At 57.3% G+C, this 27,120-nt stretch overlaps 2 non-coding genes across 2 annotated transcripts; both read left to right on the top strand.

Moving 5' to 3' along the window:
* The first annotated feature begins 19,360 nt into the window (after positions 1-19,360).
* Positions 19,361-19,433, top strand: TRNAF-GAA (transfer RNA phenylalanine (anticodon GAA)). The gene has a single exon. It is a non-coding gene; the product is annotated as a tRNA-Phe (tRNA).
* A 1,189-nt stretch (positions 19,434-20,622) lies between these two features.
* TRNAA-UGC (transfer RNA alanine (anticodon UGC)) lies at positions 20,623-20,694 on the top strand. Its single transcript has one exon. It is a non-coding gene; the product is annotated as a tRNA-Ala (tRNA).
* The last annotated feature ends 6,426 nt before the right edge of the window (positions 20,695-27,120 follow it).

Genomic DNA, 27,120 nt, shown 5'->3' with positions numbered 1-27,120 from the left:
GAGGTCACCGATCTGTGCTGTGCTGCAGCGCAGCACAGCCTGACCGTCAGGCCTGAGCTGTCCTGCACGGATCTCCTGGCTGCAGGATAAACTCAGCCACCTCATTGCACCAGAGGAGCCTGCAGGCAGGGCAGGCACCTCAGCTCCCAGGATGCTGCGGGGGAGGGACTACAGTTCCCAGCATGCTGTGGGGCCGCGTCCTCCTTCCTCTTCATCTGGTGAGGGTCATGTACAAATCTTCCCGCTGTCCCTTCATGTCCCTCCCCAGGTCAACTCCAGGTCAGCCTTGGCTTTCCTAGCCCTATCCCTCACCATCAGACAGCACCTCTCGACTTCTCCTGGGTCACCTCCCTCTGTCCCCACCTCTTGCATCTCCCTTTCCATGCCTGAACTCAGTGAGGAGCTCCTCACTCATCCATGCCGGGCTCCTGCTGCCTTTGCTTGATTTCCTCCTTGTCGGGAGGGACCTTTCTTGAGCTTGGAGGAGGTGGTCCGTGAATATCAAGTAGCTCTCCAGGACCCCTCTTCTCTCCAAGGCCATAGCCCATGGGATTCTTCCAAACAGATCTCTGACAAGGTTGAAATCTGCTGTCCTGGAAGCCAGGGCTGTGGTCCTGCTCTTTGCCCTGCTCCCTCCCCTCTGCATCCTCAACTCCACCATCTCACGGTCACTGCAGCCAAGGCTGCCGCTGACTGTCAAATGCCCAAGCAGTTCTGCCTTGTTCACCAGTGCCAGGTCCAGCAGAGCACCGCTCCTTCTGGGTTCCTCCATCCCCCGTGCCAGGAAATGCCCTCTAGATATCTCCTAGATTGCTTGAGCCCTGCTGGATTGTCCTTCCAGCAGGTACCAGGGTGGTTCAGGTCCCCCATGAGGACCAGGGCCTGTGAACGTGAGGCTTCTCTCACTTGCCTGAAGAAGGCCTCATCTACATCTTCCTCCTGAACAGGAGGTCTCTAGCAGATACCTGCTAAGACGGCACCCACGTTGGTCTGCCTGCTGATCCTGACCCATAAGCTGGCTCCTGTCCCACCCTGAGCAGGAGGCAAGTCCACCTCCTCGCCTTCCCAGACGGTCCTTCCTGAAGAGCCTGTGTCCCTCCACCGCAGCCCTCCCGCGGTGCCATCTACCCACCACACCTCTGTGGTCCCAGTGTGGTCCCAGCCCAGTAATCACACACAGACTTCTGGCCCTGCTGGTGGTTCTCCACGCTGCGTGCATGAGTGTGCAGGCACTTCAGGGAGGCACGAGCTGTGCTGGTTTCCCGGGAAGAGCGTGAGAGCCTCCTCTGCCGTGCTGCCTGTGTGTTGGGATGTGCAGGAGTGGGGCTGCACGTGTTCGAGCTGTGGGGTAGGTGTGGACTTTATTCCCTCCTGCCCCTAAGAGCAGTTCTGGGATCACACATGGGGTGTGCCTAATCCCTTTAGACGGATCCATCATCAGGCACAGGCCAGTCAGTCCAGCTGGGAACAGCCCCAGAGCTCTTTAGTTTGTATTTAGAGGTGGATCTCGGCAGCTGAGAAGCCTCCCAGCCCCTTGGCTAACAGCCACTGCTCCTGGCACCTTCCCCTCTGCTGCGGTACCAGCATCTAGTGCTAGGGAGGAAGAAAGAGAAGTGTGTGATTGTAAATGAGAAAGCAGAGAAATCCTGCAGGCGTAGCTCAGGCCACCTGTGATGGGATCTGCTTGCAAGGAGGGCTCCAGGTGTCTGGGAAGTGGGAGAGGCCCCTGATGCCCAAGCCCATGAGAAGGTCCCAGGTGCAGGTGATGAGCCTGGGGCTGAGTCAGGTTGGGCCAAGACCTTGAGTGTCCCATATGGGTGTCCCCCCTCGGGGCAAGGTGTCTTGGCCCAGGACTCTGCAAGGGAAGCACACGCTCTCTGGCTTGGAAGGGGGAAAGGCAGCCATCAGAGGGAGGATCCCTCTGTCTTCAGCCAGGACTTTCACAGCCCACGTGGAAAGGCAGTTCTGGGTGCCCAGGCAGTCCCCTTTGTGTGTCAGGGAGGTGCAGCCCAAAGCCAGCCTCCAGAACCTGCTTCTGTCTCGTGAGGGGTGTCAGAGAAATGCCCTCTTTCCCCCAGGGCTGCCCTCGGTGGAGGGATGGGCCTTGCAGCCGGGGGAAGCACCATCCCTCTTTGGAGATAGTTACCAGGGGAGCTGCCTCTGCTGCTCTTGATGCCGCCTGTTGTTCTCAGCGACGTGCTTGAATATGTTCCTCCGTGCTTGATGCGGCTCCAGCCTTCTGAGGACCTGGACCGCTCGTGGGGAAAGGTGGCTGCAACAACAGGGAAACATCATCCCTCGGCCTCTGCCGGAGATCCCTTCTGCCTCTCGCCTCGTCCAGCCCCTGCCCCCACCCGGTCCCGCGTGTACCCACCCTTTCACCCTGTGGTGAGTTTTGGGCCTTGGCTGTGGGGGTACCCCAGGTCATGCCCGTGTTAGGAGACATCAGGGGGTGTCCCATGCAACTCAGGACGCAGCGACGGGGGTCCTGGACATGTCTGCGGGGTCACGGCTGCTCGACTGCCCCAGGCTGTGGCCAGAGCTGGCACACACTTACTCAGGATGGAGTCTCTCCAGCTGGGCTGCTGCTGCCATCTCCTCTGCTGGGAGAGGGTTTTCAGCCTTCCTCCACCTCTCGTTGGCCTCCTTTCTCCTGGGCTGGGCTGGAGGGTGGGGAGTCCAAGTGCCTCCAGTGCCGAGTGCCTGCCGGGGAGGAGACGCTCTCAGCAGACCAGATGGGAAACAGAGGTGCTGTTTCCCAGAGGACCTCTTGAAAGGAGCCTGCAGCAGGACTGGGAGCCGGGAGACTCAGCACCGCGTGCCTGTCATCACGGCTGATGGCTACTTTTGCCCCTCGGATCCTGCTGCCAATCTCTCCCTCACCAGGATGAGCAGGCAACCCCCTGCCCTGCAGCTGGGTGTCAGTCCTGCTCCCACCCCCTGGAGACCTGCCGCCCTGGGTGCCCCGACAGCAAGGGTCGCTGCTGCTCTCAGCGCTCTCAATCGCTGCCCGTACCTGGGGCGGCTGTCGGTCCTCCCCTGCAGACCAGGCTTCCCACGCCGCCCATTCTGCCTTGGCTTGCTGTCGCCGCTCTTGCCACTGGGTCTTCACTTGCTCCCACTCTGCAGACAGCTGCGAGACCTCCTGGAGGGGATGGAAACACAGCAGCAGGCAGGATTAGTCTCAGCTCCTGGAGGGGCTTTCCTTCGGGCCTGACCCGCGTTGGTGCCCCTTGCCTCAGCCAGGTCGGTCGGCAGCGCTTTGCCCCTAACAGATCAGGGGCCGCGGAGTCATGCCAGGCTCCTCAACTCATGGCAAACACAGCTGAGTGACCAAAGACCTCCGCTGTCAACGACCTAGAAAGGACTCATACATTTTCCATAGCCCCTGGCCAGGATAAAGTGTTTCCTGACAACCCAGGGGGCAGTAACGGGCAGGAAGGGTGTGCAGCACCTTCCTTTTCGTGAAGAAGATCTGAAGGAGGTGACAAACAGGTTACAATGAACGCACGCCAAGGGATGCTTTCAGGATGGCTCTCTGCACAAAGAGGCTTTTGCCGAGTCTCAGACAGCACGGTAGTTACAGCAAGGTAGAGCACGTACCTGCAACGCTCTCTTGCAGCCCTCGGAGGACGGGAGTGCAGCGGTGGGCCTGGCGGGAGGAGCTGGCTCCCGCCTGCGTGCCTCTTTCGTCCTGGGGGAGCTGCCTGGACATGGGGGGAGCACACTGCAAAGAGACACCAGGAGGAGTCGGCATGAGCACGGGGCAGTTTGGTCTCCTGTTTTTGACTGGTATCAAAGCTCCCCAGGCTGGCAGAAGCAGCGGGGGCCGGGGGGGGCATTTCCCATGGCAAGGAGGAGCCTTTCCTTAGCCCCATCGGGTGGATGGCAGAGGACTGCACCTCAGGTCTGTTGCAAGGGCAAGGGAAGTGATGTGGGGTGCACTCAACATCTGCCGTCTTCCCCACTAAGAGGCCTGCGGTGGGGCAAACAAGCTCATAAAAACGGTGGGGCATGTGTCAGGGACCTTCCCGAGTCCCTACAGCCGGAACATCCAAAGGGGATGTCTCTCCTACATGGGTGCAAGGATCCCTTTCATCCCTTCCCACAAGGGTCTCACCTGGCAGAAGTCTTCTTCCCCGTGTCTTGCTGCCTGGTGCCTGGCCCCTGGCTTGGCAGCACGGGGAGGGAAAACTTCACCCGCCTCTGCGGGTGAAGCTCCTGCTTGTCAGGACACCCGTCTGTACCTGGGAAAGGAGGAAGCTCTTCAGAGCAGCCCCGTGGGGCGTGCGTTTTAACTGGGCTGTGGTCCCCCAGCGTGGGGCAGGGCCCCGCCTGGACAGCAGGGACCCGTTCCCGTACCTCTTCTGGTCCTGTGCTTTTCTGCAGCCTTCTTGTGCCAGGTGGAGAAAGCCTTGGCCTCCGATCTGCTGAACAGAATGAACTGAAACCTGGAAAGCAAATGGTGACACAGGCTTGAAGAAGGGTCAGCCCCTACCCTCTGCAGCTTCCCAGCGCTAATCCTCCTGACTGTCGTGCAAGGCATGGCATCCCTTTTCCTTTGTGGCCATGCACAGGTTTTACTGGCAATCTCCCCCCAACACCAGAAAATGTAGCTTCAAGTCCTCCCCGTGTGCAGTTGGTTCTCTCTGATGGGAATGACGGCAGGCTGGGTGTGAGAAACACGATCACGATGCCCAGTCACTCCAGGAGAATACATGCGTAGCCCCAGCTCAGCATTAGTTAACCAGAAACCAGTCACTTCAGGACTGATCCCTGACTCGATGCTGAGTGTGGAGCCCTGACAACGTGCACTGCTGAGCAGGAGCTGGGAAGCCGCCCGCTCGGTCGGTCGAGGGCTGCAGAGGAAACGCACTCACCTCGGGAACGCGTGGGCAGGAGCAGCCTGCATCCCCCGAGCGGTGGTCGCTCCACCGCAGACGGCTGCACCTGGCATCCACAGCCTCTGCAAAGTGACACAGAGCTGTTAGAGGGTTTCCAGGGCAGTTTCCTCTTGGCTCCCAAAGGAAGCAGACCTGTCTCCCGCTCACCCTTCGATAGGCTTCCCAAAGACATTGAAGCAGCCTTCAAAACCTGAGCAACTTACAGTGTGAAGCAGCGCAATGCAGCTGGCCTTGCTCTCCAGCCCTGTGACGCAGTCGTAATAAAACCGCATGCACAGGACATCGTCTTTGCAGGACAGAACGCCAATGTCCTTGAAGGCGAAGGCGAGGCGCTGCCTGTTCCTCAGTTGGAAAGAGTACAAGAGTATGGTCTCTTGCACACAGTCCTTCACCACGTGCTGCGGGAAGGAGGTGGCTCGCGATAGCCACTTGTAGTTCAGTGGCTTGATCTTGACATCGCCTGTAAGGAGAAGGAACATCGTCACTGCCAGCAGCAGGCCAAATTTCCATGTAAGATTCATAACAAAACGCCATAGAAAAGGTCGTTTCTAGAAACAGCTCTTGGGGAGTGGTTTGTTTGGGGGGAGCTCAAGCCGTCCCCCGACCTTTGGAGGCAATTCTCTACTTCTCCCAGCCCTTTCCAAAGAGCAGAGAGCAGGCACCCCGCCCTCAGACATGGAGGGGGAAAGTGGAGGGTGGCCGCTGCCTTCTCACCGGGGATAACCACTGTGGGGAACGCGAGCTCCTGCAGACATAACGCATCAATGTCCAGCCGGAAGACGGGTCTTCGAACCACATACACCTCTTCTTCGCCGTGGAATCGCTCTTGGACCATAGCGAAGGTCCCGAGTCCTGTGACCAGGACACCCTGCCCAGGAAAAAGACAAAAAGGCTGATGAGTGAGTACTTTGGAGACGGGAAAAGTGAAGGCTTTGGAAAAGGCCCACGTTCTCCATTTCTTTTCTTCCCCTCCTCAAAATACTTGCTAACATCCCTTGGCTAGAGAAGATCCCAGGCATTTCCAGCACAGGGAATACCTATGGGACTGATCCCCAGGGATTGTCCTTGGCACGGGCCCAGCATAATCCCCGGTCTCTCTGCTTGGTCTCTCCACTCTGACCATAGCGAAGGGTGAAGCCCTATCGTGTGCCGAATGCTTTCTCAGGCTAGATCGGGACTAGTCTCTCTCGTGGTTGACCAAGGAGCAGCTGTGGGCGCACGGGCTTGTCTCGGTGTGCTGCCGCAATGCTCAGGGAGGGATCACTCCCCAGCGTCCAGGCTCTCCAGGGCAAAGGAGGACCAAGATGCCAGCCCACCTTGTCCAGCTTCAGCTGTCCCAGGATGTACGCAGACACAGCATCCCAGATAGCCACAACCTCTGGAAAGCAAGGGAGAGAGGTGTCAGGCTGCGGGCCAGCCAGCTCACAGCCTCTCGGCAAGCTCCTCGCCCAGGGAGTGACAGATGCAGGTGTCCACAAACAGCTGCGGAGCTGGGCTGTGCCCCAGTTTCAGGCTGCCAGCCTTCCTCTGCTCCCGGGGCAGGGCTGGAGCAGAAATGGGGATGTGGGAAGGGCTCAGGACCAGGGCTGTGGCCACCTAACCCCCACAAAGGGACGGCACCCCAGAGCCCAGGACATGATCTGCCAGCCTGGTGGCACAAGAGGATCCCGTGGGAAGGCGCAGAGGTTCTCCCAAAGGAGACTACTTCAAGGTAAAGGGCTGATTTACAGCAGAGGCATTTCCAGCCGGCTCGTGAGAGCCCTGTGGGAGCTGAAGGATGCCCCAGCCCCGGGGACGCAGGACCCCTTTTCATCCCAGAGCCAGAACCCCAAGAGGTACCAGCTCCCAGGGAAAGCTGGCCCCGCATGGCCCCCCTCGCGAGGGGACCGAGCCATTCCCACGGGAGCCTTGGGGCTCAGGGCAGCCCCAGCACCATGACCCGGGAGTCCTGGTTGCTGCACTGTTCCCCGAGCCCGGTGGGACTCTCAGGCAGGGCTCTCGCGGCAGCCCCCAGCCCTGTCCAGCCACCCCCACAGCCCGGCAGCTGCAGCTTTTGACAGTGGGCAGCCCCGGTGCGACCCCTCGAGAAGGAGCTCCCGAAACCCTTACCCCTGGTGGAGAGCTGCAGGAGCGTGGGGAACAAGCTGCTCAGCTCCAGGCTGATGGCCACGGTGCAGCAGCCCTCCATCGCGCTTGCTGCTTGCCCTCAGCTCAGGGAAAGGGATGCTCTTCGCAGCTCCTCGCCCAAAACTCCTCTCCAACGTGCCCCTGCTCTGCCTGTCAGGAAGGGTCCTGCCTGTCAGCGAGGGTCCCCCAGAGCAGCCCCGCTGCCTCCCGACCCGCTCCTGGCTGTGGAGCAGAGCAGCTCTGAAGGGCAGCAGTGCGGAGCCCCTGAGCAGTGCCCAGCAGTGCCCAGGCCTCGCCGGGAAGTGCCGGCACTGCCGCAGCGCTGGGGAGACCTCCCTGTGATGTGGGGTATCCCCCTGTGACAGCAGCCCGCATCATTTGAAGGTGCATTATGACATCAGCAGGGAGGCGGCACAAGTGGGGAGAGAGGAGATAGATTTCCCCTCTTGTCCTGGGAAACAGTCATCCCCTCTCTCCCCAGTCCTTTTCCAAAACCCCCGCCTGCCCCCTGCCCCAACATGTCTCTGCTACTGGGACCCCGTCTGGGCAGGTGGGCTTTGGGGGTTGGCTGCGGTTGGGCAGTTACAAGAGATGGGATCGAAGGCCTGTGGGATGCAACAGACCCTCCAGCGTGCACAAACGCTCTCTGCTGCGTCACTTGCGTGGTAGGAGTAGGATGGGCTTTATTGCACTGGTTTTGGCTGGGATGGAGTTAATTTTCTCTGTAGCAGCCCATGTGGTGCCGTGTGTTGGATTTGCGACCAAAACAGTCCTGATAACACATCGATGTTTTAGCTATCGCTCAACACTGCTTGCACAGCATCAAGGCCTCCTCTGTTTCTCACGCTGACCCACCAGCAACAAGGCTGGGGGTGGGCAAGAAGTTGGGAGGGGACACAGCCGGGACAGCTAGCCCCAACAAACCAAAGGGATATCCCACACCACATGACGTCGCGCTCAGCAATAAAAGTGGGGGAAAGAAGGAACAAGGCATGTGTGGGGTGTACGTTCAAGGCTATGGCGTTTGTCTTTCCAAGTTACTGTTATGCCTGATGAAGCCCTGATCATAATGAATAGCAAAAGGTTCAGTTGCCCTAAATTTTGGCATCTGCTGTCATTTCAACTGGCCAAAGGAATTTCCCAACAACCTCCAAGAAGATGCCCCCAAATGTTGTCCGCTCTCTCAGAGTTGCTCCAGTAGAGCTTGCAGTTACCTGCACATATCTTGGACCATCTCTAGTACCTGACATGCCACCAGGTGTTTGTGTCTGAGCAGCTCACTGTGCCCTCCCTCTCCACTGAGACAAGGAGCTCACATGCAGGTGGCCATTTTGTGCACACCTGAACTGAGGCAAGAGGACTCCCACCTCCTTTGATGGATTTGTGGGTTTGTGGTGTGCATGGGAGGGAGCCAAGTCCCTTTCTGGCCCCAGGGCTGAAAACACAGGAGGAGGTGCCGCCGTTGACTCGGCTGAATCCCTTGCCTCCGCAGGGGTACAGGAGATCCCTCCCTGGCCCTGTCTGGGTGTCCTGCCTAACGATGGGACAAGGAAAGGCAATTCTCATGCCCGTTTTTTTTCCTGAGGTGAGAAATGACACTGCTGGAAAGAAGTCTCTCTCCCCAGCTGAGGGAGGGAACATCAGTGATTCCTTCAGCCTGTTTCACAGCAGGTTCCCCTGGAGCCCCAGGGCCACCTGAAGGGAGCCCAGAGGTGGGGAGAAAAAGTGATGCCTTGGGCTGGTCCTCTGCTGCTGAGCTGGGCTGGGCTCCTGGGATGGAGGGAGCTCCTGGCAACTGGGCAGCGCTGCAGAGAGACAGCTCTGCCCAGGAGCAGCTCCTCTGCAAAGCGCAGCAGGGCTGAGGGCACTGCTTGCAGGCACCGAGGGGAGAGGAGCAAGGCAGGGAGAGGTTAAAGGCAGCGTGGAGTAGGAGGGTGCTGAGACCTGACTGGGGGAGAAATGTTGCAACCACAGAACTAGCTGAAACTGGCAGGTGCAAGCAGCATGAAGAAGAATGGGACCAAGGAAACAATTCCGAGAGAATGAGATAACTTCAGAAGGCGGCCAGCCCAGCAACCAAGAAAACCAACAAGAAATCAAGAGACCACCGACCAGGCTTAAGTGATTGGACTTGGGGATGGGATGATGGGTGGTACGTTCCGGGAAATCTGTCTGTAAGGGTATAATTGGGGTCTGCGATCAGCACTAGGGGTCCCTCCTTGGAGGCACCCAGCTCGTGCTGCTCTGCATGGTGGATAAATAAACCCTTATTTCCCCAGCAGATTGGCGACTCGTCTTCTGCGAGCAGGAGCCTAGGGCCGAGCCCTGTGAGGTGGCACCTGCATAATTCCTACCATGGCCTAGGTGGCGGCTGCATAATTCCTGAAACAACAAGCCAGGTGCCTGCTTCTGCCCTATCACCTCCCATTCCACCCATGACATCGCAAGCAGCTGCACAAGCCAGGGGCTGGCCCCCGGCCTCACACCTCCTGAACCACCTATGACATCACAAGCACCTGCACAGCAGGAGCGTCCTCACTTCCAACACCCTGGCTTTTTCACCATCTCCCCGTGCTCTCCTCTCTCCCAGGCACCTCTCTCACCCACTCCATGACCTCCCAATGCCCCTGTCTGTCTTTGTGTTGGTGTGGCACGTTACCTCGGAAGCATTGTCCCAGCGAGGTCACCTGCACCTCCTTCTCCCTCTGCTGTCATCGTGACTGTCCCAGCTGTCTGATGTGCTTTTTGACCTCAGGCGCCCTCTCGTCCTGCCTCCCTTCTGCTGTTAAGTCCTGTTCCTGCAAGAGAAGTGACAACCAGTTGGTGTCCCCTCTGTGGCACCTTACCTGCATCTTCCTGCGCTGGACAGCTGGTGGGAACTGTCACCATCAGCCTCAGCAATGCGTGAAGTCTTCTCCTGGCACAGGAACAGCTCTGGGTGTGCTTGGTGCGTACCATGCTTCCTGAAGGAGAACGGCAACACTCAGAACGACTCCTGGGCAACGTTCTGCTGCGAGAGCTGATTGGAAGGCAGGTTTGCCGCACGTCCCGAGCCTGGTCCAGGGTTCTCCCTGTCCCCCAGCTCGGCCACGGGTCCCACATCTGCCTCCTTCCAGCAGGATTTTGGAAAGCCCGTTCCCAGCTGTGAGCGCCAGCCCAAGGGCACGGGGCAGAAACAGCTCCCACCCCCGAGGGCCCCAGCCCCCAGCTGGCCTCTGTCCCCACACTAATAACACTTCCAAACAGGCTCTCCCTCTAACTGAATTATCTTCCGTTTGAAGAAAAGAAACACTATGCTTCCAGGTTAAGTAGGCTAAGACGGTTAGAGGGAGATTTGGGCTTCAATTCCAGAACAAAAGAATTTCCATTACACAATCTCAGCCACCACCTCCACGACCGTCTTGTCAGTGACCCACAAATGCTGCGCTGTAAAACATCTAATAACGGCTAATAAAAAGAATCCTCTCCTCCCCAAATCTTTGTTTCCCTCATAGCCTCAGACTACCGCAGTAATAATCATACCATTATTTTGTAATTACCACCCATCTGAAACCCCTCCAAAGCATCATTCCCTGACCTGACTGACAGCACTGTTGGTAAGGGAGAACCACCACTAACCACGCACCCACCCGTTAGTCCTTTTGCAGCAAGGCCTCTGTGACCAAGCACGTCTACATGGATACCTCTGCCTGATAGGAGACGACCACGTCCTCTGTAAATCTTTGAAAAGAACAGTACACTGAAGGAAAACTGTTCGTATCAACTGTAAATGACACATTTTTGCTGTCAAAGGTTGTAACGCTTTTGAGTATCTTCGCCATCCTCATCTTCTTTGTCTTCACTCTCTTCTGATGACACTAGAACTCCCGTACCTCAACAGAACGTTAACCTGTTCAAGTACTCTTGCAAAGCATATAAAATCCAAAATGCCCTACACAGATGCCTGCAGGTTTTGCTATTACCCTCACGTTAACGACACAATCAGTCCTGCCAAACCTACAGCCTGCAAAACCGGAAGACGATCAGCACACAGGCTCATATGGATCGAACTTGTTCTGTCCTTGCCAAAACCGCTGGCGACTTGTCATCAGCCTCAGTGACTAACAGCAGGCAAGACTCATCTGGCTTAGCTCTGACGCAGCTCCGAGGAAAATGGCTATTTCAGAAAGTCACGTCTTGTTGTCTTGGGAAAGTGTTTCAAGGAAATGTTTTTAATACTCTAGAGTGGTAAGTCTAAGCATGGTAATCTCGCTCCACGTCCTAGCTCTGCCACAGATAAAACCTACCTGCTCATTAAAATGGATTAAATGTTATTCCTTGGAAAGCACTACCATTCTTTTTTTTTTTTTGTCTCTTCACCAAAAGGGCGGCACTTCTTTCCTAATGCAAGACGAGTTACGTGGGGTATAGAGACAGCCCATGGAAAACTGAGCAATGAGTCTGTGGTCACTGCCATCCCCATTCCTTGGCACTCCAACACTCCTAGCACACTCCTGTCCTTGCTGCGGTCAAGTCACGCAGGCTGCGTGACACGTATCAGATGCTGACTTCACCAGGTATTGCCCAAATCACCTCTTATTCGAGATCTGATCAGCTCAACTACTGCCACAGCCTTTTCTGTTCTTACATGCAGTCTCGTCCCATTCTGGCCCTCTCAGAAAGCTCCTACAAGGATTGTCTCACTCACTGCCTTAATCGCAACTAACGGTCTCCTTAACAGCCTGAAGTTGTTTCCGTCACTTCACACATACACTTAATATGGCCTTTTGTGACCCAGCCCCCTTCCTTGTGTGATTTCTCACCGAGTACCAAGATGACAGCTCTCAAGTATATGTCCTGTGACCCGCTTCCACCAACTGTCCCCTGCTACACACCAACAGGAGCAGCACTGTCTTGTCCCATGGCCATCTCCATGCTCGGGAGGAACTGTGCACACACCCCTGCAACCGGCCTTGCTGCCGGGTGCTGCTCAAGGCCATGAAAACTGTCATGCTATGGCTGTACCCACACCACTCTTCCTCATGCTGAGTGACACCGCCCATTTCTATCAGCCTGCCACCTATGAGAAAGTGGAAGCATGTTTTATTGTAAGAGGAAACCCTGAATTGGAAACTTAGTTCACGGCCTCATTTGCCCCTCCATGCACATATCCAGTGAACAGCCCAGGAAACGTTACAGAAGTGATTAGCAAAGCAAACCCAGGGCACCTCGAGAGACCCCGTAACTACACGTTACGTAACTACACGTAACTACACGGGCCTGCGGAGAGACGGCCTTCAAGAAGGGCCGTTGCACCTGGAGCTGTTCTCTCAGCAGCACAAGGTGTGTGCACAGCTCTGCTGTCCCTCGGTGCGCTCATGGGGTCTGGGCCTGCTCAGGGAGAGGGGGGAGGGAAAGGGGGGTGAAGAGGAGGGGAGGGGACAGGAGAGGAGCTGCCCTGGATTTGCTCTGGATCGGGGAGTCTTCCCCAAAATGCGTGTCTGTCTGTGCTGCCAGCCACAGCCCTGAGCAGGAGGAGCTGCGTGATGGGAGCCGGTGGTGTCAGCCAGGCCGGCACCTGGCAGGAGAGCCCCCGGTCCCACCGCCCGTGCGAAGCCCAGCACCTAGGGCCTTCCTCAGGCCTCGCCTTCCCCCAGGCGGTGAGGAGGAGAGACGCCCTGTCCTGGTGTGGCCCAGGGCATCCTCCTGTGGCCGGAAGGAAGGACAGAGCCCCCTCGCTCTCCCTACGGGCTCTGACCGCTGTCCTTCCCTTCTGTCCCCAGGGCTCCCCAGCAGTGGCAGGCCCCGCAGGGCTTCAGGGCCAAGCAAAGGCAGGGGCTGCTGGGGCTCAGGGCAGCTTTGGGCACCTCCCAAGCTGAGGCGCGGCTGCCCCTTTGCTTCTGCAGATGCAGATATGTGCTACCTCCTTTGTGGTCAAAACTGTTTCTCCTCGTGGCACGTGGACGGGACAGATGCCACGTCCCTGTTAGTCTGGGAGGACTTGAGGGAAACGAGGAAGTCCCAGCATGCACACAGGTAGGGGGACAGTGGAAAGGAGCCCTGTCAGGGTTGTTCTGCTGTTTCGCATCTGAACTCAGACGTTTGTGTGTACCAAAGTCAGCTTTTTTTAAATTTAATTTAGCTTTTGCTAATGATTACTTCTTTTGGGGTCCTGTGACAGTGACAGTAAGTTTGTCTGCCTGCAGCAGTGCAGCCGTTAAAACTACCACTGAAACAGTTTTGACGATGGGTGCTGTTCTGTGTATTTTGGTTTTGGTACTCACTTCAGTGAGCTAGAATTACTTCCTTGCGATTAGGTGACGGGGATCTTCTTGCACCGATTTTCTCTTTCTGGAGTGTGTCCTGACAGCCTTTGTCATCCAGAGCTGTCCCCTCTGTTCCCGAAAGTAGCGATGGCAGCGACGTGGAACGACTCCTGTGAGTAACGGCTTCACCAGTAGGCTTGGGTTTTGTGAATCCCCATGGATAAATGCGTGTGGCAGGTGCTCCATTCCTTAATTTTGATGTGCTGACAATCTAGAGTGAATCTGGAGGTGTTTCGTCCTCCTCGTCGTCTTCCTCCTCCTCCTTTTCCTCCTCCTCCTTTTCCTGTTCTTCCTTCCCATTTTTCTTCCTCCCCTTCCTCCTCTTCTTTTTCCTCCTGCTCCTCCTCTGATTCTTTGTCCTCCTCTTCCTGTTCTCCCTCCTCCTGTTCTTCCTCCTCGTACTCCTCCTGTTCTTCCTCCTCCTCCTCCTCCTTCTCCTGGTCTTTTTTGTCTTGTTCCTCCTCTTGCTCCTCCTGTTCCTCCTCTTCCTGTTCTTCCTCCTGTTCTTCTTCCTCTTCTTATTCCTCCTTCCCCTGTTTTTCCTCCTGTTGTTCCTTCTCCCCCTCCTCCTCCTTTTCTTGTACTACTTCCTCTTCCTCCTCCTCTTCTTCCGCCTCCTGCTCTTCTTCTTCCTCCTTTTCCTGCTCCTTCTCCTGAGTTTTATTTTCCTCCTCCTCCTGCTGTTCTTCTCCTCCTCTTCCATCTCCCTTTTTTCCTTCTCCGGTATTTCCTCCTCCTTCTCCTCCTGTTCTTCCTCCTTCTTTTCTTCTTTCTCCTGTTCTTCCTCTTCCTCCTCCTGTTCTCCTTTCTCCTTGCTCAATTCCTCCTGTTCTTCCTCCTCCTCCTCCTCTTCCTCTTCATCCTTATTCTTTTCTGCTTTCTCCTCCTCCTTATCTTCCTTCTCTTCCTCTCCCTCCTCCCGCTTTTCCTCCTGTTCTTCTGTTTTTCCTCCTCCTCCTCCTCCTCCGCCTCCTGTTCTTCCCCCTCTTCCTTTCTTCCTGTTATTCCTCCTCCTCATCCTCCTCCTTTCTCTTCTCCTGTTCTTCATCCCCTTGTTCCTCCTCCTGCTCTTCTTCCTCCTCCTTTTGTTCCTCCTCCTGTACATCCTCTTCCTCCTCTTCTTCCTCCTCTACTACCTGCTGTTCTTCTTCTTCCTCCTCCTACTTTTGTCCTTCCTTCTTTTCCTCCTTAGGTTCCTCCTCAAACTCCTCCTCTTCTTCTTCTTCTTATTCTTGTTTTTTCTCATGTTCTTCATCCTGGTCTTCCTACTGCTCTTTCTCCCCGTCTTGTTCTTCTTTCTCCTCCTTTTCATCTTACTCCAGCTCTTCCTCCCCATCTTCTTCCTCTCCGTCATTCTCCTTCTCTTTTTCCTTCTCCTCCTCCTCCTCCTCCTCTTCTGCCTCTGCATGTTTATCCTCTGCATGTTCTTCCATTGAACAAAAAGTTGTCTCTGCCGCTCCGTGGCTCACCCAGTGCTCCCAATACCATCCCAGTACTGCCAGTGAGGCTTCCTGGCTCCCCATAGTGGTCCCAGTGCCGCCCTAGTGCTCCCAGTGCGCTCCCAGACTCCCCACAGTGTTCCCGGTGCGGCTCCAAGACTCCCCCCAGCTTTCCCAGTGCCATCCCAGTGCCCCCAGTTTGCCTTGCTGGCTCCCACGAGTGCTCTCAGTAGCGCCCCAGTGCCACTCCCTGGCTCACCCAGTGCTCCCAGTGCTGCCCCACTGCTCCCAGTGTGCTTCCTGGCTCCCCCTAGGGTACCCAGTGCCACCCCAGTGCTCCCAGTGCGGCTCCCTGCTGCTCCCCAGTGCTCCCAGTGCCATCCCAGTGATCCCAGTGCCATCCCATTGCTCCCAGTGCCGCTCCCTGGCTCCCCCAGTGCTCCCAGTGCCGTCCCAGTGCTCCCAATGAGGATCCGTGGCCGCCCAAGTGCTCCCAGTGCTGCTACCTGGCTCCCTCAGTGCTCACAGTGCCATACCAGTCCTCCCAGTGCGGGTACCTGGCTCCCCCCAGTGCTCCTAGTCGCACCCCAGTGCTCCCAGTGGCGCCTCAGTGGTCCCCGGTCGGCTCGCTGGCTCTCCCCAGTGCTCCCAGTACTGCTCCCTGGCTAGCCCCAGTGCTCCCAGTAGCATCCCAGTTCTCCCAGTGCTGTACCAGTGTCCCAGTGCCGCTCTGAGACTCACCCCAGTGCTCCTGGTGCTGCCCTAGTGCTCCTGACGCGTCTCCCACACTCCCACCTGTGCTGCCCCAGTGCTCCCGGTGCGGCTCCCTGGTTCTCTTCAGTGCTCCCACTGCCATCCCAGTGCTCCCAGTGTGGCTCCCTGGCTCCCCGGCCCCCTGCAGTGCTCCCAGTTCCGCCCTAGTGCTCCCAGTGCTGCTCCCTGGTTACAGCCAGTGCTCCCAGTGCCAGGACCTTGCTCCCCCCCGTGCTCCTAGTCCCGCCCCAGTGCTACCAGTTTGGCTCCCTCACTCTCCCCAGTAGTCCCAATACCGCTCCCTAGCTCCCCTCAGTGCTCCCAGTGCTGCCCCAGTGCTGTAAGTACCGTCCCAGTGCTCCCAGTTCCTTCCCAGTGCTCCCAGTTTGGCTTCCTCACTCTCCCCCGTCTTCCCAGTCCCCCCCCAGTGCTGCTCACTGGCCCTCCCCTGTGCTCCCAGTGCCATCCCAGTGCTCCCAGTCTGGATGCAGACTCTCCCCAGTGCTCTCAGTTCGGCTCACTGGTTACCCCCAGTGCTCCCAGTGCCATGCCAATGCTCCCAGTTCCCTCCCAGTGCTCACAGTTTGGTTTCCTCACTATCCCCCATCTTCCCAGTCCCGCCCCAGTGCTGCTCACTGGCTCCCCCCTGTGCTACCAGTGCCGTCCCAGTGCAGCTTCCTGGCTCCCCGCAGTGCTTCCAGTGCCACCCCAGTGTTCTCAGTCTGGTCGCAGACTCTCCCCAGTGCTCCCAGTTCGGCTCACTGGCTAACCCCACTGCTCCCAGTGCTGCTCCCTCCCTACCCCCAGTGCTCCCAGTGCCATCCCAATGCTCCCAGTGCGGCTCCCAGTGCCGCCCCAGTGCTCCCAGTTCCCTCCCAGTGCTTCCAGTGCTGTTCCCTGGCTCCCTCCGTGCCTTCCCAGTGCTCCCAGTTCAGCTCCCAGATTCCTCCCAGTGCTGCTACCTGTCTCCCCCCAGTGCTCCTAGTGCGCCACCAGGGCTCCAGTTCAGTTCACTGGCTCCCCCCACTGCTCCCAGGGCCGCTCCCTGGCTACCCCCAGTGCTCCCAGTGCCATCCCAGTACTCCCAGTGCGGCTTCCTGGCTCCCCACAGTGCTCCCAGTGGCACCCCAGTGCTCCCAGTGCGGCTGCCTGGCTCCACCCAGTGTTCCCAGAGCTGCTCTGAGACTCCCAACAGTGATCCCAGTGCCCCTGCCCAGTGCTCCCAGTTAAGCTAGCTGGTTCCCCCAGTGCTCCCAGTACCGCTCCCTGGCTAACCCCAGTGCTCCCAGTGTCATCCCAGTGCTCCCAGTGCTGCAGCAGTGGTCCCAATGCGGCGCCGAGACTCCCCTCAGTGCTGCCAGAGCCATCCCAGTTCTCCCAGTTTGGTTCCCTGGCTCCCCCCAGTGCTCCCAGTGCCACCCCAGTGCATTAAAACAAAGAGGCCAGCCCCAGAGCTGGCTTAGGGCGTGGAGACGATGAGAGATGGCCCAGGGACACACCACGGGCAGCAGCAGTGTTTGCCGCATCCAAGTGTCCTCCTCCCAACCCCACAGAGCTGCTTGGCACTGCCGGAATCTCCTATTTCCCCCAACCTGCTGCTTGTACGGGCCAGACGTGGTGGTTCCACTGCATCTCCTGAAAGAAAGCAGGGGAGCAAGAGTGCAGAGGCGAGGGCAGAGAGGTCCCCATGGAGTGGAGTCCTTGGAATTAAATGCCTTTTGCGGAGGTTTCTCACGTCAGGACAGGCCAGGAAAACAGAAGAAAAAAGGAGTGGGAAGACTCCAGCAGGCAGCATCTCAAAGGGGCTGAGCTCTGCCTGCTAGCCAGTTGTACTAGCTCTCCGGACAGCAGTAACATCAGCTCCCGAAGACAGGCAATTTACAGAGCATAGTCTCTTCTCAACAGATACAAGCATAACCCTGACACCTCGCCTACCCTAAGCAGCCCCCTCCTGCGCCACTCCTGGGAGAGGAGCAAGCTTATTACTTACTGCACAAAGGATATAACAATGATTCAAAGCTACCAATGCAAAATCAAAGTTAGCAATACAAAATCTTAGTGCACTATCATACAAGGTTATGCACGATATTGGTCACTTACCAAAGATCTGCAGCTGGTTAGAGGTCTCTCAATCTTGAGGATTAACCCTGAGAGGTGTCCCAGCTCCAGGGGAGATCACCGTCGCGCAGCCAGCTGCTTAGCAGGGAGAACTCAAAGAAGGCTCACTTAGGCCGTCACATTTATGGAATAAAGTGCTTGGCTCGTAGACAATTTACATGCAATGGAAAAGGTAGGCATGAGACTCCTTTACCCACAACTTTCTCTGTTCCTTGATAAATGAGTCTTGGAGGAACCACCTGCTATTCATGTGTTAATCGCATGGTCGCTGTTCCAGTTTCCAAACCCATGTGCATCAATGCTCACCATGTCACTCTGTTCCTGTGTGGGTTTCCAGAGAACAGATCGGAACTAGAGAGGTTCTTGGCCCGGTTTCACCTAGGCCTTTACCTTCTTTGGAGCCTGAATCAAACTAGCACTAGTTTAGTCATGGCGTCGAGTGCATCTGTCACAGGGACTCAGCTCCCTCCCATGCCTGCCACAAACCCACAGCTGGTGGGATTCCTCTTGCCTCAGTTCAGGTGTGCACACAATACAGTCCTCTGAAGACTGGAAGAAATCAAATGTCACTCCAATGTTGTAGCTATTGCTGAACTGTGCTTGCACAGCCTCAGGGCCTTCTCTGTTCTCTCTCTTCCTCCCCAGCGAGTAAATTGTATCTGTGGATGAGGGAAGAGCAGGGGATGTCATTTAGCAAGGCAAAGATTTACGCTGTGTATTGGTGTCCATGTCCAGATTTTGGCAGCAGGGGGGGCTGCAGGGGTGGCCTCTGTGAGAAGAGGCCAGGGGCTGCCTCCATACCAGACAGAGCTGGTTCCAGCCGGCTCCAAAATGCACCCACCGCTGGCCAAAAACTGAAGCCATCAACAAAGCTGGTGGAACCTCTGTGAAAGCATATTTAAGAAAGGACACAACTGCCAGAGTGGGAGAGGAACGAGGGGAAAAAAGTGTGAGAAACAGCCCTGCAAGCACCAAGGTTGGTGAAGGAGGGAGAGGAGGTACTCCAGGTGCCAGAGCAGATGGTCCCCTGCATCCCGTGGAGGAGACCACAGTGGAGAAGGTATTTCCCTGCAGCCCATGGAGAAGACCACAGTGGAGAAGGTAAGCCCTGCAGTCTGTGGAGGACCCAACACCGGAGTCGTCGGATATTTCCTGAAAGAATGGCTGCTTGAGGATAGTCCCTGCTGGAGCAGGTTTATATCGAAGGGCTGTAGCCCGTAGGAGGGATCCCATGGAAAAGTGTTAGAAGGAAGGAGCAGCAGAGAGGGACTGTTATGGGCTGACCACAACCCCCATTCCCCATCCCCCTGCGCTGCTCGGGGGGAGGAGGCGGAAGAGTTGAGAACAAAGGAGTGAAGTTCAGGCAAGGAGAAAAGGGTGGGGGCAGGCCTTCCATGGGGAAGGAGATAAGGTCTTCCACCGGCCCCATGCTTCTTCCACCCTCAGCCTCTGTAGTTGCGCATGTCTGGCCTGTCCACTTGCCTTCGCCACTGTCATGTTTGTACAAGGCCCACACACATCTTGGCCCGCACAGTGTAAGCTAGCATCTACCCAAACCTGGAGCCCACCTGGCTTTGGAGGCAGGGAGGGGCCGGGTCCCTTCTGCCTGGGGCTAGGCACAGCTTTTCTCTGGGAACCTGCCTGAGGAGCACTCCTTGTGTGTCAGCCTGTGGCCTGGCATGGGTGGCACAGGGACAAGGGCTGCTGGGGCAGGGCTGAAGTAGCTCAGCTGGGAGAGCGTTAGACTGAAGATCTAAAGGTCCCTGGTTCAACCCCGGGCTTCAGCAATGATTTTCTCCCTTAGATTATTGCAGAGCCCATCTGCCGCCTTCCAGCCTGCCCCAGCCCTGCTTGTTCCTTCCCCTCTTGCCAGAGTACAGTCCCTGCTCTGTAGCTGCAGATCTGCAGCTTAGAAGGAGCCTTCCTCCAGCACCACAAGTCCCCAGCCTCCCCCTGGGCAGGCCTCTCCATTCAGTGCTCTTTTGGGGTGGTCCCCAGCTGCCCCTCCTTCCCTGCTCCACAGGGGTTGGGATCTCTCCTCTGCAGGACCTCTGCAAAGATCCTGTCTGTCTCCTCTTTGTCATTCTCAGTGGTGCACAGGCTGCTCCCCACCTCACACACCTCCTTCACCTGGTCCTCAGTTCCCAGACCAGAGGCCACCATCGCCCCAGTCCCAGGGAGAGGCACTCCCTGGAGCTGAGGCCTGAACAGCAGCATCCTTCCTCTGGAGGTCTGTCGCAGCAAGACCTCTGATGTGCCCAGGACAGTTGACAAAGCTGTGCTGAGGATTGTCCACTGTAGTGCATGGGCGTCAGTGTTGTTTAGTCACACACTGTCCTGAGCAGAGTTTCTTGGCCCCCTCTGCCCCCCTGCTGCAATGATTGATGAAACGCATATGTGCTCCTCTCTGGGCATCAGCCCCATGGAGATGGAAGCCTGCCCTTCACCCCACCTCCAGGGATGCTGGTGGGAAGAGGGGTGCAGGGGGAGGCCCGGTACCTGGATGAGGACGTGTGAAATTTCATGTCCCCCCACCACACACCCTGGGGTGCCATCAGAGCCTGGGGGCACCTCACCCCAGGGGGGCATTTCCCTAACCCTGTTGCTCTGCTCCTGCTGTGGATTCGGGGACGGATGTGGCACAGAGGGGTGGGTGTTGCCCTGGGTGGCAGAGGAGGCTCAGGGGCTTTCTCCTCTCCATCAACCCCAGAGTGGGTCAGAGCATGGGAGAAGTGCTGCAGCAAGAGCCTCCTCCTGCCCCATTGCCCTGCAGAGACGTTGAAGGGGCAGTGCTCTGCAGTGCAGCCCTGTGCCAGGATCAGGCCCCAGTGGCGAGGTAGGACTGACTTCCCCCATCTTAGGAGGATTCAAGTACTATTTTCTGCAGAGGGTCCCTGGGCACCCAGGGGACAACAGGCTGTGCTTGTCATAGACATGTCACTGGAGGAGAGGGTCTGTCCTGCTGGCAGGTGCCAAGGGGATGTAGCTCAGTGGCAGAGTGCCTGCTTTGCATGTGGGAGGTCCTGGGTTCAATCCCCAGCATCTCCAAGGGTGTTTTTTCCCTGATTGCCCAGCCTCAGGTGGGTACAGGCTGGATCTGGAGCACTGGTCCTGTCCTCTCCAGGCACTGTGGGCCTGCCCTGCCCTCCCAGGGCCTGGCTGTGGGGTGAGGAGGGCTGTGCTGTGCCTCTTTTGAGCCCCCTCTCAGAAGAGAGGCAGGCAGCTGTGCTGGACCTGAGCTCAGGTCACTGCCCTGCACCACAGACCCACCCCACCCACCGCCTGGGGACAATGCTTGGCAGCAGAGTGCCTGCCTGGGGAGAGGTATCAGGGAGGGGATAGACATCAGCAGCACACTATGAATCCTTTCTGGCTGCACTGAGAGATGTGGTGTGAGGGTGCTGGTCCAGCCCAGGTGCCCTTTGGGACCAGGGCCACGCTGCCCTGGTGGCTTTCCAGGGGTCAGGGTCTGAGATTGTCCTGTCTCCAGGTGGAGATCCCATACCAGGTGGGAAGCACCCAGCTGTGCCAGCAGGTAGGGGTGTCTGAGCTGGACGAGCCTGGACAGGCCTGGGGGACTCCCAGCTGGAGGAATGACATTTCTTACCCTGACCCTGTCTCCAGGTCCTTTTCCCTCTGCCATCACCACTGGCTTGAGCAGAGCTTCGGCTCAGGGAACCTGGAGCCGCTGAGGTCAGGCACAGCCCTGCAGAGGTGGGACTGGTGGGGCCGGCACCCACCTCTTGTTCCTGGGGGGGTTGGTGGCTCTGTCCACCCCATGCCAGTGGGATCAGGGAAGCACAGGCCTGTCCACAGCCGTGCAGAGGTGGGGAGGGCAAGGAGATGGTGCCTCGGCTGCTCCCCTGGCAAAAACCTCTGCAACCAAAATGGAGTGTGAGACCCAAAGTTTCACTGCAGGGTGCCCAGCCCCTGGGAACAGTCAGGGCCCAGATTCAGAGAAATAAGGTATAAAAGTGAAGCAAAGAAGAAGGGGGGTGGGGATATCTTCTGAACACAGGATGGTGGGCGCCAGTATGGACACTGACCTGCAGACCCAAGCCACCCCAGGCAGGGACGGGAGAGAAGAGCCCAGTGTCTGTCCCATGCCACCTCCCCACCAGCTCTGCCCTCCCACAGGTGTAATATCTTTCCCTCATTCTGACGCCTGCCAGAGGTTTGCCTCCTTCTCCTTCTCCTCCTCCTGGTGGACATGAGCCACAGGCCCGGGGTGGGTTTGAGGGGGCAGCACACCTGAGCAGAAAGAGCCCGTTTCCTGGCATTTTGGGGTCTGAACAGTCTGGCCCTGCAGGCTGGCTCCGTTCTCTGCAGCAGTGCAGGATCATCACTGTGTCCCAGATCTGTGCTCGCTCCTGCAGCTCTCAAGAACCCACCTGAGGGGCCTGATGGTGAGAGCCCAACCCTCTGCACTGCTGCCCCACGCTGGGCAGAGCATGGCTGTGGAAAGGCCATGGGAGAGGAGCAGTCCTAGGGTGAGACCCCCAAGGTGATGGGTGACACACATGGGCACTGCAAACACAGCCTCCATCCCCTGGGAATCTCCCACCAGGGCAGGCTCCAGCCCTGCATGTCCACAGGGAGAGGTGGGCCCAGAGCTGGGGAGGGAGGGGCTGGCTCCAGGGCCAGGGGCTGTCAGCAGGAAACCTCTAGAGACCAGGGCAAAGGAGTGTGTGAGCCTGGGCTCCCCCCAGACCCCCACAGGGTCACCCCAGGGGTGGAGGAGCTCCCAGCAGGGAATGGGCCAACGCTGTCATGGTTAGTGACAGCTGCCTCCTCCCCTCTTCTGCTCTAGGGCCAGATCCTGCTCTTTACAGTGGTACTGACTGCTCCCCGCAGGGAGCCCTGCCATGGACACCCAACACACCTTCCAGCCTACAGCAGCAAAGTCCATCAGAGAAGAGCTGGAGAGTTGTAGAGACCCAGAGTGGGAGCAGGGAGGGCAGTTTGGGCCCCGGGTTCCTGCCCAAGTGTCAAACCCTTCTCCCCACACGGCTCCTGTGTGAAAGGTTTCTCTGCCCATGGGAGCTGGGACAGGTGAACGCCCCAGCCGAGGGAGAGGGACCCTGGCTCAACTCCCAGCAGTGCCTGCATTAGGGGAGGGACAGAAAATACCCTCTGCCATGGAAATGTGCCCACGTTAGCATGCTCCCAGGCAGGCCCTTCTCCAGGCCAGGGGCTGGATGGCGGCTATGGGTTCCAGTCCACGTCTCACAGGGATCCTTTCTCCCTCCCCCTGGCCTCTCCCTCATCTGCCTCCCACAACGCTGAGGGAAAGGTCCCCCCACCAGCCGCTGCTCCCATCCCCCCTGCACCTGCACACAGGTACTGCCCCGACACAAACTGACACTGTCACCCCTGGCGAGGCAGCAGGAAGGCAGGGGTGGAGGCAGGAGTGCAGCAAGAGGACGGGGTCCCAGGGCTGCCATGGGGCCTTAATGCCCCTGCCCAGGAAGGAAGGCAGCTCTGGGGCTGTGATAGAAGTTCTCGGGGTCTGCAAGGACCCCCAAGGCAGCAGGAACAGCCCATGGAGACTGGAGTCCTGGCAGAGTCATTGAAGGGGCAATCCCAGGCCCGTGTTCCCCAGCAAGTGGCTCTGTACCCTGTGCCAGGGCAGTGGGGAGGACAGCTGCCTCCTAACCGCTGTGGGAGATGATCCGTGGGCCGTGATCCCCCCTGTGGCTGGCTGGGGTGTTCAAGGCACCACGGCCACCTTAGGGCTCACTTCTGTGGGGCCAACCCCAACACAGCTCTACTGTGGCCTCTACGCTGTTGGACCAGCATGGCCCAGGCAGGGCCTGGGGGAAAGAGCGACTGGGGAACCCCGAGGTGAGGAGATGGGCGTTCCTGCTGGGGTGCATCACGGGACCTTGCAGAGAGCCATTTTTGTTGGAAACTTTTGCTGGCAGGATGGAAATATCGGCAGGAATATTCCCCTGGAACCATGGGCTCTCGCAGCCCCACAGCCTGACCCTGAGCCTGCTGTCCCGAGATGTGCCCTTTGCCCTCCACCATGTCTTTGTGCTCTGCTCCTCCGGATCAGCCTCAGGGAGACACCCCGACACCTGGGCAGGCAAGCACCAGCTCTGGCTCAAACCCCCAAAGACTTTTATTAAGAACAAATATGGAGGCACAGCGTAAAAACAGCATAATACAAATAGAGGACATGCCCAGCTGTTTCTGCTGCCCGTGGGAAAAGGGAAACGGTTCCCTGGTGCTCACGGCTCTCCCAGCTGCACAGTCCTCTCCTCCCTCCCGGCTGCACCCAGCTGCACGTCAGGGACGGGCTCTCCTGCTCTGGGCATCAGGGACTGTTGTGCACTGTCCGCTGGTATTGCAACCTTTGTGTCCTCAGGGCGATGCGCCAGAGACACCTCTTCAGCATCGTCATAGCCCGTGCTCTCTGGGGACAGGGACCAGGCATCTCCCTCAGCTCCAGGGGCCCCAGCACTTCTCTGGGAGCACAGGTTTGCCCCTGCAAGCAGCAAGGCAGGCCATTGCACGTTCGCCCCATGGGGTGCCTCTCCTGCTCTGTAGATCTCCAGCCTCCCGTCTCCTCACTGGGACCCCCCACTCAATCCAGTAGCTGCACGGAGACATCACATGCTCCAGCAGTTGCTATGGGACCCCAGTTGCTTCAGTACTTGCCCAGGGACCCCACTCACTCCAGTAGCTGCACTGGGACACCCTTCACTCCAGTAGTTTCACTGGGAAACCTATTTGCCTCTAGTAGCTGCACCGAGACCCCACTCACTGCCGTAGCTGACACCACAGCCCAGGGACAGCCACACCCTTGGTCGGACTCCAGTAGCTGGCACCAAATTCCCCTCACACACACACACACACACACACACAGAGGTCTCACCAGCAGCTGGCACTTCGTCCTTTTATAGATAGACTTCTATATGTGTGTATATGTGTATACGTTTACATATATATGAACAAGTATAAAGCTATGGAAGTTAAATTAATATAGCCACAAAAGCATAGGTATGAAATGGATAAAACCTTCTTTAATAAGAGCTAATGGAGTGAACAATTCTAGTTTGAATGTGAATAGAAACAAAAGGAAAAGGCCAGACCTGATCGCATGTTTCAAAAAACTCCAGATGACTGAGTGAAGGGAGAAGTCAGGAGTGGGCTGGGACTTGCCCAGGTCCACCTGAGCCACACCAGCCACACCCAGTACACGGTGTTTATGTCATGCCAAAGGGCAGGGAAAGGGGTGGTGGTGGCTGATGACAATGCATTGAATACTACAGGACCTGGGCAGGATGCAAATGGTATGGAATAAGGGGTGGAGATTGTCCTGGGTCTGGCTGGGCTGGAGTACATTTGCCTGATAGCAGCCCTTACGGTGCTGTGCTTTGCGCTGGTGGCTGGTGTTGATAACGCACTGATGTTGTGGCTATTGCTGATGAGTGCTGGCATAATGTCAAGGCCTTCTCTGTTTCTCATTCTGACCCCACAGTGAGGAGGCTGGGGATGGGCGAGAGCCTGGGAGGGGACAAAGTCAGGACAGCTGACCCAAACGGACCAAAGAGATATTCCATGCCATATGGCGTCTTGTTCAGCACTAAAACTGGCAGGGGAGTTTCTCCAAAGTAGCCATTGCTTGGAGACTGGCTGGGCATCTTTCTGCTGGTGTGAGTGATTGCTTCTCCATCCCGTGTTTCCTTCCTTTTTTTTATTTTTCACCATTTCTTAAAGTGTCATTATCTTGACCCATGAGTTTTTCTCTCATTTTGCCCTTCCAGTTGTCTCCCCCATCCTCCTGGGGGGGGAGTGAGCAAGCGATTGGATGAGGTCACTTGTTCCCTTGTACCTCATAGGTGAGGAGATAGCAAATAGGTGGATATGTGGTGATCAGGTCACTGGTGCCTGAGTAGCTGATAGGCAAGAGGGAGACACAGAGCTTTGGCATGTACTTGTGATGTCACTCTTGGCTGAGTAGCTGATAGGCCAGGACCAGGTATAGGTGCTTGTGAGGTCATTGGAGCCTGAGTACGTCAATGGCAAGTACATGGCAAATGGACAGATACCTACTTGTGAGGTTACTCTGGGTTGAATATCTGATAGGCCAGGAACAGGCCTATGGATTGTGTAGGCGCTTCTGAGGTCACTGGTGCCTGAGTAGATGATAGGCCAGGAGCTGGCATATTACTTGTGAATGTCTTTGTGAGGTCATAGTTGCCTGAGTAGCTGGTAGGCCAGGAGAAACATGCCTTGTGTTGGATATTTTGAGGTCACAGGGGCCTGAGAAGCTGGTAGGCCAGGAGTAAGAACTTGTCTCATGTAGGTGTTTGCAACATCATTTGTGACTGATTAGCTGATAGGCCAAGACAAGGCCTATGGGTTGTGTACGTTGAGTTGTGTCACTGGTGCCTGAGTAGCGGATAGGCTAGGAGCAGACCAATAGTTTGTGTAGGCGTTTGTGAGGTCATTGGTGCCTGAATACCTGAGAGGCCAGGAACAGGCACATGGCAGGTTTAGATGCTATGACATCACCTGTGGCTGAGTGGCGCATAGGCCAGGAGTATGCACATGGCTTGTGCACGAATTTGTGATTTCACTGGTGCCTGAGTAGCTTTTAGGCAAAGATCAGGCATATGGCTTGTGTGGGTGCTTCCGATGTCATCAAAATAATATTTAGGCCCCATCCAAATATGGCTTTTTGGAAGAACCATGGTCAGGAGAAGCCCATACGCAGCACACCCGCACGTGTGACAGTGTAACTCATAAGCACACAGCAGCAGAAGTAGAAGGGTGTGAGGTCATGTAACGGATAGCACCCCGTGGCTGTGGGGCTCGGTGCAGAGCAGCCGTGTGCATCAGAGGAGCATCACGGGGGATGGGAATTGCCTGGCCCGTGTCTGCAAGGCTGAAGGAGCAGCCCCTGCAGCCCTGGCTGGAGCAGTTGGGGTGGGGGTGGCTCAGGGGCACCGCAGGGATGTGCCAGGGCACGGTGCCAGGAGGAAACCACAGACTTCCTGCACGGGTGCTGCGGGGGGAGCATGGCGAGGGCTGCGAGGCCACATGGGCTGTGGTTTGTGCACCTGCAGGCTCCAGCTCCCGAGCCACCCGCGGGGAATAACGGCCCCTTGGTGACAGGCTGAGAGTCAGGGACATGCCTGAGCCTCTGGGCTGCATGTCTGCTGCCAGGGCAGGGACATGTCCCAGCTCCAGCTCCTGCAAGGGACCCACCATGGGGCTTTGCAAGCCAGCACTCCTGGGATGGAGCTCTTGTCCAGGCCAAGGACCTTTCCCAGCTGCTGTTGCCAGCACAGCAGGGTCTGTAGGAGGGGCAGGGGCTGTTTCCTTCCCATCCTCACACAAACCCTCGTGCAGTCCCAGCCCTGTGGTTCCTGTAGCAAGGGGATGGCTGGTCACTTGCCTCTTGGGCTCTTGGATGAGCCCAACGTAGGAGATGCTCAGTGCCCCTGGTCCCCACAGCGAGAT

Source organism: Aptenodytes patagonicus, chromosome 29, assembly GCF_965638725.1.
Source record: "Aptenodytes patagonicus chromosome 29, bAptPat1.pri.cur, whole genome shotgun sequence".
NCBI classification, from domain to species: domain Eukaryota; kingdom Metazoa; phylum Chordata; class Aves; order Sphenisciformes; family Spheniscidae; genus Aptenodytes; species Aptenodytes patagonicus.
This window is presented reverse-complemented; position numbering and strand designations above follow the sequence as displayed.